A 17,784-nucleotide genomic window follows, 5' to 3' on the forward strand; every position below is an offset into this window, starting at 1 on the left:
CCATGATGAGCACAGATGCAAAAATCTTCAATAAAATATTGGCAAACCGATTGCAACAGCACATCAAAAAGCTTATCCATCATGATCAAGTAGGCTTCATTCCAGGGATGCAAGGCTGATTCAACATACTCAAGTCTATAAATGCAATCCACCACAAAAACAGAACCAGGACAAAACCACATGATTATCTCAACAGATGCAGAGAAGGCCTTCAACAAAATTCAACAGCGTTTTATGCTAAAAACTCTCAATAAACTAGGTATCAAAGGAATATATCTCAAAACAATAAAAGCAATTTATGACAAACCTACAGCCAATATCATACTGAATGGGCAAAAACTGGAAGCATTCCCTTTGAAATCCAGCACTAGACAAGGATGCCCTCTCTCACCACTCCTATTCAATATAGTATTGGAAGTTCTAGCCAGAGTAATCAAGCAAGAAAAAAAAGCATATTCAATTAGGGAAAGAGGAAGTCAAATTGTCTCTATTTGCAGATAAGATTGTATATTTAGAAGACCCTATCATCTCAGCCCCAAATCTCCTGAAACTGACAGGCAACTTCCACAAAGTCTCGGGATACAAAATCAATGTGCAGAAATCACAAGCATTTCTATACACCAATAACAGATTAACAGAGAGCCAAATCATGAGCAAACTCCCATTCACAATTGCTACAAAGAGAATAAAATACCTAGGAATACAACTAACAAAGAATGTAAAGGACCTCTTCAAGGAGAACTACAAACCACTGCTCAAGAAAATAAGAGAAGACACAAACAGATGGAGAAACATTCTATGCTCATGGTTAGGAAGAATCAACATCATGAAAATGGAAATAGTGCCCAAAGTAATTTATAGATTCAATGCTATCCCCATAAAGTTACCAATGACCTTCTTCACAGAATTGGAAAAAAAACACCTTAAACTTCATATGGAATGAATAAAGAGCCCGCATAGCCACGACAAACCTAAGCAAAAAGAACAAAGCCGGAGGCATCATGCTACCTGATTTCAAACTATATTATAAGGCTACAGTAATCAAAACAGCATGGTACTGGTACCAAAACAGTGATATAGATCAATGGAGCAGAATAGAGGCCTCGGAAGCAACACCACACATCTACAACCATCAGTCTTTGACAAACCTGACAAAAACAAGCAATGGAGAAAGAATTCCCTGTTTAATAAATGGTGTTGGAAAAACTGGTTAGCAGCATGCAGAAAGCAGAAACTGGACCACTTCCTGATACCTTACACTAAATTTAACTCCAGATGGATTAAAAACTTAAACATATGACCTAACAACATAAAAACCCTAGAAGAAAACCTAGGCAAAACCAATCAAAACATATGCATAGGCAAGGACTTCATGACTAAAACACAAAAAAGCACTGGCAACAAAAGCCAAAATAGACAAACAGGATCTAATTAAACTGAAGAGCTTCTGCACAGCAAAAGAAACAATTATTACAGTGAACCAGCAACCAATAGAATGCGAAAAAATTTTTGCAATCTACCCATCTGACAAAGAGCTAATATCAAGAATCTACAAAGAACTAAAACAGATTTACAAGAAAAAAAAAAAAAAAAACCCCATCCAAAAGTGGGCAAAGGATATAAACAGACATTTTGCAAAAGAAGACATACATGAGGCCAACAAACATGAAAAAGTGCTCATCATCACGGATTATTACAGAAATGCAAATCAAAACCACAGTGAGATACTGCCTCACACCAATTAGAATGGCAATCATTAAAAAATCTGGAGACAACAGATGCTGGAGAAGATGTGGAGAAACAGGAACACTTTTACACTGTTTGTGGGAGTGTAAACTAATTCAACCATTGTGGAAGACAGTGTAGCGCTTCCTCAAGGATCTAGAAATAAAAATTCCATTTGACCCAGCAATCCCATTACTGGCTATATACCCAAAGAATTATAAATCATTCTATTATAAAGACACATGCACACGTATGTTCATAGCGGCACTGTTTACAATAGTGAAGACCTAGAACCAACACAAATGCCCATCAACAATAGACTGGACAAGGAAAATGTGGCACATATACACCATGGAATACTATGCAGCCATAAAAATGATGAGTTTGTGTCCTTTGTAGGGACATGGATGAATCTGGAAATCATCATTCTCAGCAAACTGACACAAGAACAGAAAATCAAATACCACGTGTTCTCACTCATAGGCAGTGATGAACAATGAGAACACATGGACACAGGGAGGGGAACATCACATACCTGGGTCTGTTGTGGGGGGGGCTAAGGGAGGGAAAGCGGGGGGCTGGAGAGGTGGAGGAGGGATAACATGGGGAGAAATGCCAGATGTAGATGACAAGGAGATGGAGGCAGCAAACCACATTGCCATGTGTGTACCTATGCAACAATTCTGCATGATCTGCACACGTACCCCAGAACCTAAAGTACAATAAAAAAATAAATTAAATAAGGCATTTTAAAAAAAGAGAATCTCCTTTATTTTGCTTCATTAGTACCATTTTAACCAGTAGATTTATAAATAATGAATGCTTTTCTCGTGCCTCTTAGTTTAGATCCTGCATATGCAGTATTTATACTGTGTAACTAAGTTGATTGAATTCACTGGGGTGAATGTTTATTAACTGATAAAACATGTGTTTTCACAAGTTGCCACTACTTTAAATTATTTGTCTGCCCTTCAGCCAGGGTGTGAACTCCATTTTAGCACATCTGAGTGAGATGTCCCTCCAGCCTGCATGAGACATGGAAATTTCTTAACATCACAAAGCTTTGTTTGCTGCTTTTGTGTAGAAAAGTTGGATGCAGTAGTTCCAAAGGAAACAGAAATGGATCATATAATTTGTGGTACTAATATTTCTCTTTTAGCTTACATATCTGTGTTTTAATTGAACTAGATATCAGTATTAGGATCATGTACTTAGTTATCACACCTAAAACTGCATATTATTTAATTGTATTGATTTCTTTTACTTAAAAGAAATTATTCCTAAAAATGCTATTTGATATGCAATGAAGCATATGACTGTACTTCCACAAAGTAACTTTAGGGCTTAATATTTCTTTGTATAAAATATTTTTTAAAACAAAATATAAGCTTCTTAACATAGAATACTGATGAGATGATATATTATTAGAAACAACTCTTATTTGTAAAGATACCACAAATATCAAAGGTGAATAAATTCCTAAAGTTTGTCTTACAAAAAGAAAAAAAAGAACAGGAGAAAATATTTGCAAAATACTCACCTGACAGGGGACCAATGTGCAGAATACACAAAAAAACTCAAAAATTAAACAGTGAGCAAAGGGCATGAATAGATATCTCTTACAAAAAGACATTCAAATGGCCAAGAGGTACATGAAAAAAATGCTCAACATCACTAATCATTAGGTAAATGTAAATCAAAACCACAATGAGGTATCACCTTTTCCCAGTTAGAATGGCTATTATCAGAAAGACAAAAAAATAGTTAACAGGTGCTAGTGAGGATGCAGGGGAAAAACGGAACTCACATATACTGCTGGTGGAAATGTAAATTCATATAGCCATTAGGAAAAACAGTATGGAGATTTCTCAAAAAAAAAAAAAAAACGTAAAAATAGAACTAACCTATGATACAGCAATCCCACTACTAGGAATTTATCCAAACAAAGGGAAAACAGTATTTCAAGAGGATACATACACTACCATGTTTGCTGCAGCACTACTCACAACAATATGGAACCAACCAAACTGCCCATCAATGGACAAATGGATAAAGAAAATACGGGGAGTTCCAGGCAAGATGGTCGAAGAGGAACAGCTCCAGTCTGCAGCTCCCAGTGAGATCAATGCAGAAGGCAAGTGATTGCTGCATTTCTGACTGAGGTACCCAGCTCATATCAACGGGACTGATTAGACAGGGAGTGCAGCCCACAAAGAATGAGCCAAAGCAGGGTGGGGTGTCGCCTCACCTGGGCAAGGGGTCAGAAAACTCCCTCCCCTACCCAAGGGAAGCTGTGAGGGACTGTGCTGTAAGGAACTGTGCACTCCAGCCCAGATACTATACCTTTCCCTCAGTCTTTGAAACCTGCAAACCAGGAGATTCCCATGAGTGCCTACGCCACCAGGGCCCTATGTTTCAAGTACAAACTGGGCAGCCATTTGGGTAGACTCTGAGCTAGCTACAGGAATTTTTTTTCCATACCCCATTGGCACCTGTAGCTCCCATGGAAAGGGGGCTGAAGCTGGGAAGCCAACTGGTCTAGCTCAGTGGATCCCACCCCCATGGCGCCCAGCAATTTAAGATCCATTGGCTTGAAATTCTCGCTGCCAGCACAGCAGTCTGAAGTCAACCTGGGATGCTTGAGCTTGGTGGAGGGAGGGGCATACCCCATTACTGAAGCTAGAGTAGATGGTTTCTCCCTCACAGTGTAAACAAAGCTGCCAGAGTTTGAACTGGGCAGAGCCCACCACAGCTCAGCGAAGATGCGGTAGCCAGACTGCCTGGCTAGAGTCCCCCTTTCTGTGCAGGACATCTCTTGAAAAAAAAAAGAAAGAAAGAAAGAAAAAGAAAAAAGGCAGCAGCTCCAGTCAGGGGCTTATAAATCAAACTCTTATCTCTCTGGGACAGAGCACCTGAGAGAAGTGGCAAATGTGGGTGCAGCTTCAGCAGACTTAAATGTTCCTGCCACCGGCTCTGAACACAGCAGCAGATCTCCCAGCACAGTGCTAGAGCTCTGCTAAGGGACAGACTGCCTCTTCAAGAGGGTCTCTGACTCCGCTGCCTCCTGACTGGGAGACACCTCCCAGCAGGGGTCAACAGAAACCTCATATAGGAAAGCTCCAGCAGGCATCTGGCAGATGACCTTCTGGGACAAAGCTTCCAGAGGAAACAGGCAGCAGTCTTTACTGTTCTGCAGCCTCCACTGCTGATACAGGCAAACAGAGTCTGGAGTGGACCTCCAGCAAACCACAGCAGACCTGCAGCAGAGGGGCTGACTTAGAAGGAAAACTAACAAACAGAAAGGAATATCATCATCAACCAAAAGTACGTCCACACAGAAACTCCATCCAAAGCTAACCAACATCAAAGACCAAAGGAAGACAAATCCACAAAGATGAGGAAATACCAGAGCAAAAGACTGAAAATTCCAAAAACCAGAATGCCTCCTCTCCTCCAAAGGAACACAACTCCCTGCCAGTAAGGGAACACAACTCCCTGCCAGTAAGGGAACACAACTGGACAGAGAATGAGTTTGACAACTTGACAGAAATAGGCTTCAGAAGGCAGGTAATAACAAACTCCTCTACACAAAAGGAACATGTTCTAATCAAATGCAAGGAAGCTAAAAACCTTAGTAAAAGATCACAGAAACTGCTAGCTAGAATAACTAGTTTAGAGAACATAAATGACCTGATGGAGCTGAAAAACACAGCATGAGAACTTCGTGAAGCATACACAAGTATCAATAGCTAAATCAATCAAGCAGAAGAAAGGACATCCGTGATTGAAGATCAACTTAATGAAATAAAGCATGAAGACAAGATTAGAGAAAAAAGGATGAAAAGCAATGAACATAGGCTCCAAAAAATATGGGACTATGTGAAAAGACCAAACCTACGTTTGACTGGTGTACCTGAAAGGGATGGGGAGAATGGAATCAAGCTGGAAAACACACTTAAGGATATTATCCAGGAGAACGTCCCCAAGATACCAAGACAGGCCAACATTCTAATTCAGAAAATACAGAGAACGCCACAAAGATTCTGCTCAAGAAGAGCAAACCCAAGACACATAATCATCATATTTGCCAAGGCTGAAATGAAGGAAAAAATGTTAAGAGCAGCCAGAGGGAAAGGTCAGGTTATCCACAGAAAAAGGGAAGCCCATTAGACTAACAGCAAATCTTGTAGCAGAAATCCTATAAGCCAGAAGAGAGTGGGGGCCAAGATTCAACATTCTTAAAGAAAAGAATTTCAACCCAGAATTTAATATCCAGCCAAACTAAGCTTCATGAGCAAAGGAGAAGAGACATGTATGCGGCCAACAAACATATGAAGAAAAAGCTCATCACTGGTCATTAGAGAAATGCACATCAAAACCACAGTGAGATACCATCTCACACCAGTAGAGAATGGCAATCATTAAAAAGTCAGGAAACAATAGATGCTGAAGAGGATGTGGAGAAATAGGAACACTTTTACACTGTTGGTGGGAGTGTAAATTAGTTCAACCATTGTGGAAGGCAGTGTGACGATTTCTCAAGGATCTAGAAATAGAAATACCAATTGACCCAGCAATCCCATTACTGCTTATATACCCAAAGAATTATAAATCATTCTACTTTAAAGACACATGCCTACATATGTTCACTGCAGGACTGTTCACAATAGCAAAGACTTGGAACCAACCCAAATGCCCATCAGTGATAGACTGGATAAAGAAAATGTGGCACATATACACCATGGAATACTAGGCAGTCATAAAAAAGGATGAGTTCATGTCATTTGCAGGGACATGGATGAAGCTGGAAACCATCATTCTCAGCAAACTGACACAAGAACAGAAAACCAAAAACCACACGTTCTCACTCATAAGTGGGTGTTGAACAATGAGAACACATGGACACAGGGAGGGGAACATCGCACACTGGGGCCTGTTGTGGGGTGGGGGGACCTAGGGGAGGGATAGCAGGGGGTGGGGGGATTGGGGAGGGATAACATTAGGAGACATACCTAATGTTTTCAAACAGGCAAATGCTGAGAGAATTTGCCATTACTAAGCCACCACTACAAGAACCGAAAAAGGGGGCTCTGTATCTTGAAACAAATTCTGGAAATATATTAAAACAGAACCTCTTTAAAGTACAAATTACGCAGGACCTATAAAACAAACACATAAGTTAAAAAGCGAAAACAAAATACCAAAGTATACAGGCAACAAAAAACACAATGAATGTAATAGTACCTAACATTTCAATACTAACTTTGAGTGTAAAGGGCCTAAATGCTCCACTTAAAAGATACAGACCTGCAGAATGGATAAGGACTCACCAATTATCTGCTGTCTTCAGGAAAGTCACCTAACACATAAGGAATCACATAAACTTAAGGTAAAGGGGTGGAAAAAGGTATTTCATGCAAATGGACACCAAAAGCGAGCAGGGATAGCTATTCCCAGACAAAAAAATTTTAAAGCCACAGCAGTTAAAAGAGACAAAGAGGGACATTATATAATGGTAAAAGGCCTTGTCCAATAAGAAAATATCACAGTCCTAAACATATACACACCTAACACTGAGGCCTCAAATTTATAAAACAATTACTAATAAACCTAAGAAATGAGAAAGACAGCAACACAATAATAGTAGGGGACTTTAGTACTCCACTGACAGCACTATACAGGTCATGAAGACAGAAAGTCAACAAAGAAACAACGGATTTAAACCATACCTTGGAACAAATGGACTTACCAGATATATACAGAGAAAGAGAACATTTCATGCAACAATCACAGAATACACCTTCTATTCAAATGTGCATGAAACTTTCTCCAAGACAGACCGTATGATAGGCCATAAAACGAGCCTCAGTAAATTTAAGAAAACTGAAATTTTATCAAGCACTCTCTCAGACCACAGTGGAATAAAACTGGAAATCAACTACAAAAGGAACTTTCAGAACCCTGCAAATACATGAAAATTAAATAACCTGCTCCTGAATAAGCAATGGGTCAAAAATGAAATCAAGACAGAAATTTAAAAATTCTTCAAACTGAATGGCAATAACGATACAACCTATGAAAACCTCTGGGATGCAGCAAAGGCAGTGCTAAGACGAAAGCTCACAGCCCTAAATGCTTATATCAAAAAGCGTGAAAGTGCACAAACTGACATTCTAAGGTCTTAGTTCACATGAACAAACCAAATCCAAATGCAGCAGAAGAAAGGAAATTACCAAGATCAGAGCAGAACTAAACGAAATAGAAACAAACAAACAAACAAAAATACAAAAGAAACAAAAAACTTGTTCTTTGAAAAGACAAATAAAATTGATAGACCATTAGCACTATTAACCAAGAAAAGAAGAGATAAAATCCAAATAACCTCACTAAGAAACGAAACAGGGGATATTACAACTGACACCAATGAAATACAAAAGATCACTCACAGCTACTATGAACACCTTCATGCACATTAACTAGAAAACCAAGAAGAGATGAATACATTCCTGGAAAAATACAACCCTCCTAGCTCAAATCAGGAATTAGATATCCTGAACAGACTAATAACAAGCAGCGAGACTGAAATGGTAATTTTAAAATTACCAACAAAAAAAAAGCCCAGGACCAGACAGATTCACAGCAGAATTCTACCAGACATTCAAAGAAGAATTGGTACCAATCCTATTGACGCTATACCACAAGATAAAGAAAGAACCCTCCGTAAATCGTTCTATGAAGACAGTATCACCCTAATACCAAAACCAGGAAAGGACAAAACAAACTAAAAAAAAGAAAACTACAAGCCAGGCGCGGTGGCTCAAGCCTGTAATCCCAGCACTTTGGGAGGCCGACGCGGGTGGATCACAAGGTCAAGAGATCGAGACCATCCTGGTCAACATGGTGAAACCCCATCTCTACTAAAAATACCAAAAAAAATTATCTGGGCATGGTTGCACGTGCCTGTAGTCCCAGGTACTCAGGAGGCTGAGGCAGGAGAATTGCTTGAACCCAGTAGGCGGAGGTTGCGGTGAGCCAAGATCACACCATTGCACTCCAGCCTGGGTAACAAGAGCGAAACTCCATCTCAAAAAAAAAAAAAAAAAAAAAGAAAACTACAGACCAATACCCCTGCTGAACATAGATGGGAAAATCCTTAACAAAACACTGTCTAACCGAATCCAACAATATATCAAAAAGATAATTTTACCATGATCAAGTGGGTTTCATATCAGGGATGCAGGGGTGGTTTAACATACACAAGTCAATAAATGTAATAGCCCATATAAACAGAATTAAAAACAAAAATCTCATCATCACCTCAACAGATGCAGAAAAAGCATTTGACAAAATCCAGAATCCCATTATGATTAAAACTCTCAGCAAAATCACCATATAAGGCACATACAGTAATGTAATAAAAACCATATATGACAAACCCAACCTAATACTGAATGGGGAAGAGTTAAAATCATTCCCTCTGAGAACTGCAACAAGACAAGCCTGTCCACTGTCACCACTCTTCCTCAACATAGTACTGGAAGTCCTGGCCAGAGCAATCCAACAAGAGAAAGAAAAAAGGGCATCCAAATCAATAAAGAGGAAGTCAAGCTGCCACTTTTTGCTGACGATATGATCATTTACCTTGAAAGCCCTAAGGACTCCTCCAGAAAGCTCCTAGAACTGATAAAAGAATTCAGCAAGTTTTCAGATATAAGATTAATGTACACAATCAGTAGCTCTTCTATATAACAACAACGACCAAGCAGACAATCAAATCAATAACTCAACTCTTTTTACAATAGCTGCAAAAAATAAAATACTTAGAAATATACCTAACCAAGGAGTCAAAAGACCTTTACAAGGAAAACTAAAAAACACTGCTGAAAGAAATCACAGATGACACCAACAAATGGAAACACATCCCATACTCACACATGGGTACAATCAATATTGTGAAAACGACCATATTGCCAAAAGCAATCTACATATTCAATTCAATCCTCATCAAAATACCACCATCATTCCTCACAGAATCAGAAAAAAAAAATTCTAAAATTCATATGGAACCAAAAAAGGGCCCGCATAGCCAAAGCAACACTAAGCAAAAAGAACAAATCTAGAGACATCACACTACCTGATTTCAAACTATAAGACCATAGTCACCAAAGCAGCATGGTACTAGTACAAAAATAGGCACATACACCAATGGAACAGAATACAGAACCCAGAAATAAAACCAAATATTTACAGCCAACTGATCTTCAACAAAGCAACAAAAACATAAAGTGTGGAAAGGACACCATTTTCAACAAATGGTGCTGGGATAACTGGCTAGCCACATGTAGAAGAATGTTATCGGATCCTCATCTCTCACCTTATACAAAAATCAACCCAAGATGGATTAAAGACTTAAGCCTAAGACCTGAAACCATAAAAATCCTAGAAGATAACACTGGAAAAACCATTCATTGGCTTAAGTAAGGATTTCATGAACCAAGAACCCAAAAGCAAATGCAATAAAAACAAAGATAAATATCTGAGACCTAATTAAACTAAAGAGTTTTTGCATGCCAAAAGGAACAGTCAGCAGAGTAAACAGACAACCCACAGAGTAGGAAAAAATCTTTACAATCTATACATCTGACAAAGGACTAATATCCCAAATCTACAATGAATTCAAACAAATCAGTAAGAAAAAACAAACAATCCCATCAAAAAGGGATCATAAGTGAAAGAGAAATAATCTAATATTCATAAGTGAAAGAGAAAATCCTTCTCAGGCAAGCCAATACTAAGGGAATTTGTTTCAACTGCACCAGCCTTACAGAGGTCCTTAAGGGAGCACTAAACATGGAATCAGAAGAGTGACACCTACTACCACAAAAACACACTTAAGCACATAGCCCACAGACACTAAAAAGCAACTATACAATCAAGTCTATAAAACAACCAACATGATGGGATCAAAATCTCACTTATCAATACTAATCCTGAGTATAAATGGCTAAATGTCCCTCTTAAAAGACATGGAGTGTCAAGGTGGATAAAAAGACAGAACCCAACCATCTGCTACCTTCAAGATACCCACCTCATGTGTAACAACACCCGTAGGCTCAAACTACAGGGATAGAGACAGATTTACCATCCAAATAGAAAACAAAAAAGAGCAGGAGTCACTCTTCTTATATCAGATAAAACAGACTTTAAACAAGTAACAATTAAGAAGGACAAAGATGGGTACTACCTACTGATAAATGGAAAAATCCAACAAAAACACTTACCTATCTAACTATATATGCACCCACCATTGTTACACCCAGTTTCATAAAACAAGTTTTCCTTGACCTACAAATACTTAGGCAGCCACTTAACAATAGTGAAAGACTTCAACACCCCACTGACAACATTAGACAGATCACTGAGGCAGAAAACTAACAAAGAGACTGTCACTTAATCTCAGTTGATTAACTGGACCTAACAGACATCTATAGAACACTCCACCCAACAACCACAGAAAATGTTCTTAACATCATTAGTCATCACGAAAATACAAATTAAAACCAAGCCCAAAAGTCAATCAGTAGAGAATTAGATAAACCATGGTAGCTTTTCCGCAACGGGTTTGCCACCAGAACATAGGTGTCGTGAAGACTACCCTTAAAAGCCAAAATGGGAAAGGACAAGACTCATATCAACATTGCCGTCATTGGACATGTAGATTCCGGCAAGTCCACCACTACTGGCCATCTAATCTACAAATGCGGTGGCATTGACAAAAGAACCACTGAAAAATTTGAAAAGGAGGCTGCTGAGATGGGAAAGGGCTCCTTCAAGTATGCCTGGGTCTTGGATAAACTGAAAGCCGAGCGTGAACGTGGTATCACCATTGATATCTCCTTGCGGAAATTCGAGACTAGCAAGTACTACGTGACTATCATTGATGTCCAGGACACAGAGACTTCATCAAAAACATGACTACAGGGACATCTCAGGCTGACTGTGCCGTCCTGATTGTCACTGCTGGTGTTGGTGAATTTGAAGCTGGTATCTCCAAGAACGTGCAGACCCGAGAGCATGCCCTCCTGGCTTACACACTAGATGTGAAACAACTTATTATTGGTGTTAACAAAATGGATTCCACTGAGCCACCCTACAGCCAGAAGAGATATGAGGAAATCGTTAAGGAAATCAGCACTTACATTAAGAAAATTGGCTACAACCCCGACACAGTAGCATTTGTGCCAATTTCTGGTTGGAATGGTGACAACGTGCTGGAGCCAAGTACTAACATGCCTTGGTTCAAGGGTTGAAAAGTCACCCGTAAGGATGGCAATGCCAGTGGGACCACGCTGCTTGAGGCTCTGGACTGCATCCTACCACCAACTCGTCCAACTGATAAGCCCTTGCGCCTGCCTCTCCAGGATGTCTATAAAATTGGTGTATCGGTACTGTTCCTGTTGGCCGAGTGGAGACTTGTGTTCTCAAACCTGGTATGGTGGTCACCTTTGCTCCAGTCAACGTTACAACTGAAGTGAAATCTGTTGAAATGCACCATGAAGCTTTGAGTGAAGCTCTTCCTGGGGGCAATGTGGGCTTCAATGTCAAGAATGTGTCTGTCAAGGATGTTCGTCGTGGCAACGTTGCTGGTGACAGCAAGAACGACCCACCAATGGAAGCAGCTGGCTTCACTGCTCAGGTGATTATCCTGAACCATCCAGGCCAAATCAGAGCTGGCTATGCCCCTGTACTGGATTGCCACACAGCTCACATTGCCTGCAAGTTTGCTGAGCTGAAGGAAAAGATCGACCGCTGCTCTGGTAAAAGGCTGGAAGATAGCCCTAAATTCTTGAAGTCTGGTGATGCTGCCATCGTTGATACAGTTCCTGGCAAGCCCATGTGCATTGAGGGCTTCTCACACTATCCACCTCTCTTGGCTATCCGTGATATGAGACAGACAGTTGCCGTGGCTGTCGTCAAAGCAGTGGACAAGAAGGCTGCTGGAGCTGGCAAGGTCACCAAGTCTGCCCAGAAAGCTCAGAAGGCTAAATGAATATTATCCCTAATACCTGCCACCTCAGCCTTAATCAGTGGTGGAGGAAGAACGGTCTCAGAACTGTTTGTTTCAATTGGCCATTTAAGTTTCGTAGTAAAAGACTGGTTAATGATAACAGTGCATCGTAAAACCTTCAGAAAGAAAGAATGTTTTGTGGACCACTTTGGTTGTCTTTTTTGCTTGTGGCAGTTTTAAGTTATTAGTTTTTAAAATCAGTACTTTTTAATGGAAACAACTTGACCAAAAATTTGTCACAGAATTTTGAGACCCATTAAAAAAGTGTAATGAGGAAAGAAAAAAAAAAAAACCATGGTATATTCACATAATGGGATTTTACAGAGCAATAAAAAGAAACCACTGATAGATGTAAAATATGGATAAATGTTAGCAATATTATACTGAATAAAAAGAAACCAAACACAAGAGAGCACATATGATATGATTCCATTTTTATGAAGTGTAAGAGCAGGCAAAACTATGGAAACAGCAAACAGAAGAATGGCTGCCAGAATCCAGGTGCAGGTGCAGGCAACAGATGCGGAAAGACACGGTGGTTGAGTCATATACTTGAGTCACATAAAGAAGAAAAATGAATTCATTAAAAAGATATTTTTTAATTTTTTAAAAATACAAGGAAAATCTCTGGAGTATGACAACGCTCTATTTCATGATCGGGATGTTTGCTGCGTACGTTACTCTAGTCAAAGCTCATCCAATTTAATACTTCAGGTTGCCTGTCCGGGAGGCTGAGGCAGGAGAATGGCTTAAACCCGGGAGGCGGAGGTTGCAGTGAGCTGAGATCGCGCCACCGCACTGCAGCCTGGCGCCTGGTGACAGATCGAGACTCTGCCACACACACACACACAAAAAAAGATTGCCTGTTTAATGTAACTAACTACAGGTCAATAAAAATCCCAAACAAACAAATGAGTTAAAATTCTGCTAAAGACTATGGAAAGGGGCATTTATTCCTTTTTCTTCCATTGACAGTCACTAAAAACAACAATAAAAAAAGTTGGGTAGCGGAAATGCAGCGAGATACCTGCACAGCCTCAAACATGACACAAAGTATGAGCAAATATTTACCAAATATAGTGAACATTAAGCCAACCACAGAGCACAGTAAGCCTAACATGTGCCACTTCCAATCTCAAACAGGATGCCAATTTCCCAAAAGTATCACTTAACTTTTGCAAATATCAAAACAATATAAATGCATTTTTTTCTTGAAATAAATGAAAAAAACTCATTAATAGTGGTTGCCTTTAGAAAAAAAAGGACAGAAAGAGATTTTATTTGCTTCATCTAACGTGCGTGCGTGTGTGTGTGTGTGTGTGTGTGTGTGTGTGTCTGTTTTTGAGACAGGGTCTCACTGTTGCCCAGGCTGGAGTACAGTGGCACAATCATAGCTCACTTCAATCTTGAACTCCTGAGCTCAAGAAATCTTCCCACCTCAGCCTCCTGAGTAGCTGGAACTACAGGTGCACACAACTACATCTAGCTTGTTTTTTAATTTTTAGTAGAAACAAGATCTTGCTATATTTCCCAGGCTGGTCCCCAACTCCTGGGCTCAAGGGATCCTCCCACCTCAGCCTCTCAAAGTGCTAGGATAACGGGTGTGAGCCACCACAACCAGCCCACCTTGTACCTTTCTACACAGCCCAAATTTCTAACCTTATGCAAATGTATTATTTTCTTTTCAAGTAAATAGAACTCACCCGGTTGATGGGAACAGGTCTTGATGTGTGTGATGGATTATATATCATTTACTAAGAAATGATGGCAAGGAACACCAAGCCATCCCCAGGCAGAAAACTGCTCAGGGTGTGATAGAACGGTAAACAATATATACCAGTCACGCACTAGTTAAACCAGTTCTTCAAACACAGGATACATGACTCTGCCCCCATTTCTCCCTCGTAAAGAATGCTTTCTAGTTTACTTTTAATTAGTAGTGAACAGGCACTAGCTGCTTGCCTAGTTTATCTTTATTCTATGAAAAAACAGAGAGAGATTGAACTCAAGTTGGAAGACGCAAGTCCAGTCTCAAAATGGAGGGCCATGATACAAAGGAACGAGAGCAGTTGAGAAAACTGTTTATTGGTCTTAGCTTTGAAACTACAGATCATTTAAGAGAACATTTTGAGAAATGAGGCACACTCAGATCCCCGAACAAAATGTTCCAAGGGCTTTGGTTTTGTGACTTATTCTTGTGTTGAAGAGGTGGATGCAGCAATGTGTGCTCGACCACACAAAGCTGATGGGTGTGTAGTGGAACCAGAGAGAGCTGTTCCTAGACAGGATTCTGTAAAGCCTGGAGCCCATCTAACGGTGAAGAAAATTTTTATTGGTGGTATGAAAGAAGATACAGAAGAGTATAATTTGAGAGACTACTTTGAAAAGTATGGCAAGATTGAAACCATAGAAGTTAGGAAGACAGGCAGAGTGGAAAAAAGAGAGGATTTGCTTTTGTGACTTTTTGTTGTTGTTGTTGTTGAGACGGAGTTTCACTCTTGTTACCCAGGCTGGAGTGCAATGGCGCGATCTCGGCTCACGACAACCTCCGCCTCCTGGGTTCAGGCAATTCTCCTGCCTCAGCCTCCTGAGTAGCTGGGATTACAGGCACGAGCCACCAAGCCCAGCTGATTTTTTGTATTTTTAGTAGAGACGGGGTTTCATCATGTTAACCAGGATGGTCTCGATCTCTTGACCTCGTGATCCACCCGCCTCAGCCTCCCAAAATGCTGGGATTACAGGCGTGAGCCACCGCACCTGGCCGCTTTTGTGACTTTTGATGATCATGATACAGTTGATAAAACTCCTGTTCAGAATTACCACACTATTAATGGGCATAATTGTGCAGTGAAAAAGGCCCTTTCTAAACAAGAGATGCGGTCTGCTGCATCCCAGAGAGGTTGTGGAGGTGAATCTGGCAATTTTATGGGTCACAGAGGAAAGTTTGGAGGTGGTGGAGGTAATTTTGGCCACGGTGGAAACTTTGGTGGAAGAGGAGGTTGTGGTGGTGGAGGTGGTGGCCGCAGAGGTGGTTACGGAGGAGGTGATGGGGGACATAGTGGAGTTGAAGGTGATGGTGGCAACTATGGCGGGGGTGCTGGTTATAGTGGTAGAGGGGGCTATGGTGGTGGTGGACCAGGATACAGAAACCAAGGTGGTGGACATGGTGGCGGTGGTGGAGAATGGTTACAATGAAGGAGGAAATTTTGGCAGTGATAACTACGGTGGTGGTGGGAACTGTAATGATTTTGGAAATTACAGTGGACAACAGCAATCAAATTATGGACCCATGAAAGGTGTAAGTTTTGGTGGAAGAAGCTTGGGCAGTCCCTTTGGCAGTGGTTATGGATCTGGTGATGGAAGTGGTGGATGTGGTAGCAGAAGATTGTGAAAACAGCAGAAAAGGGCTACAGTTCTTAGGAGAGAGAGTGAGAAGTTGTCAGGAAATCTGTAGGTTACTTTGAGACAGTTGTCCCAAACGCATTAGAGGAACTGTAAAAATCTGCCACAGAAGGAGCGATGATCCATAGTCAGAAAAGTTACTGCAGCTTGAACAGGAAACTCTTCTTGTTCAGGACTGTCATAGCCACAGTATGCAAAAAGTGCAGCTATTGATTAATGCAATGTAGTGTCAATTCGATGTATATTCCTGAGGTCTTTTATCTCTTGTGGCTTTGTCTTTTTCTTTTTCTTTTCATTACATCAGGTATATTGCCCTGTATATTGTGGTAGTGGTACCAGGAATAAAAAATTAAGGAATTTAAAAAAAATACATAGAACGCCTGCTCATTAAAAATAATCACTTATTCACAAAGAATAAATACATGGGTCAGAGTCTGCTCTGGGCTTTCAGCCGGAAATGCTGTCAGTCCCCTGATGTCCCACTCTGATTCCCACTTTTGCACTCTATCTTTGTTTCTGTTTCTTAATTCCTTCAGCGCCTCCTGGGTTGGGGTCTCCACAACTGACCGCACCTGGTCTCCTTTATTGTCTCCCTTTTTATGTACTCTTTGTATCCAATACAAACTAACAAATGTATTATTTAATAACAAAATTTCTAAATGTTCTCTTACACTACTTTTGTCCTCTTACACTAATTTGTCCATAGTAACAAGTACTGAAGACAAATCTCTCCTCTAAGAACAAGTTCTTTAAGCAGAACAAATTCTAAAAATAAGTAAATAAATAAATAATAAAAAAAACAAGTTTTAAAAATGTTTAATAGGAGGCCAGACACGGTGGCTCATGCCTGCAATCCCAGCACTTTGGGAGGCCAAGGCAGGCAGATCACCTGAGGTCAGGAGTTCAAGATCAGCCTGACCAACATGGTGAAACCTCATCTCTACTAAAAATACAAAATTAGCCAAGTGTGGTGGTGCATGCCTGTAATCCCAGCTACTCGGAAGACTGAAGAAGGAGAATCACTTGGACCGGGGAGGCAGAGGTTGCAGTAAGCCAAGATCGTGCCATTGCACTCCAGCCTGGGCAACAAGAGTGAAACTCTGTCTCGAAAAAAAGTGGTTAATAGGCCCAAGTTCAGGGGCTCATGCCTGTAATCCCAGCACTTCGGGAGGCTGAGGCAAGAGGATCACCTGAGCAATACAGCAAAACTCTGTCTCTACAAAAAAATGTTAGAAACTAGCCAAGCATGGTGACATGTGCCTGTAATCTCAACTACTCAGGAGGCTAAGGTGGGAGGACAGCTTGATCCTGGGAGGCTGAGGCTGCAGCGAGCCATGAGTACATCAGAGCACTCCAGCCTGGTGACAGAGCAAGACCCTGCCTTGAAATAAATAAATAAATAAATAAATAATGGTTAATTTTTCTTGTAACATGCAATACATATATTTAAGATAACTTAAAATGTGTTATATATTCTATGTATCCTAAATGAACACTACAGTTATAGACTAAATTGTATTCTCCAGAATTCATATGTTGAAGCCCCAACTCCCAATGTGACTGTATGCAGAGAAAGGGCCTTCAAAGGG

General features: G+C 40.4%; 1 protein-coding gene and 2 pseudogenes across 15 annotated transcripts in view; 2 read left to right on the plus strand and 1 right to left on the minus strand.

Annotated features, from left to right (window-relative positions):
- Positions 1–17,784, minus strand: part of SENP7 (SUMO specific peptidase 7) — a 216,935-nt gene that overhangs the window by 147,267 nt on the left and 51,884 nt on the right. The window lies entirely within an intron of this gene.
- LOC120367154 (elongation factor 1-alpha 1 pseudogene) lies at positions 11,380–12,870 on the plus strand (annotated as a pseudogene).
- Positions 13,807–16,184, plus strand: LOC101028921 (heterogeneous nuclear ribonucleoprotein A3 pseudogene; annotated as a pseudogene).

Source organism: Saimiri boliviensis, chromosome 8 (assembly GCF_048565385.1).
Source record: "Saimiri boliviensis isolate mSaiBol1 chromosome 8, mSaiBol1.pri, whole genome shotgun sequence".
Taxonomy (NCBI): domain Eukaryota; kingdom Metazoa; phylum Chordata; class Mammalia; order Primates; family Cebidae; genus Saimiri; species Saimiri boliviensis.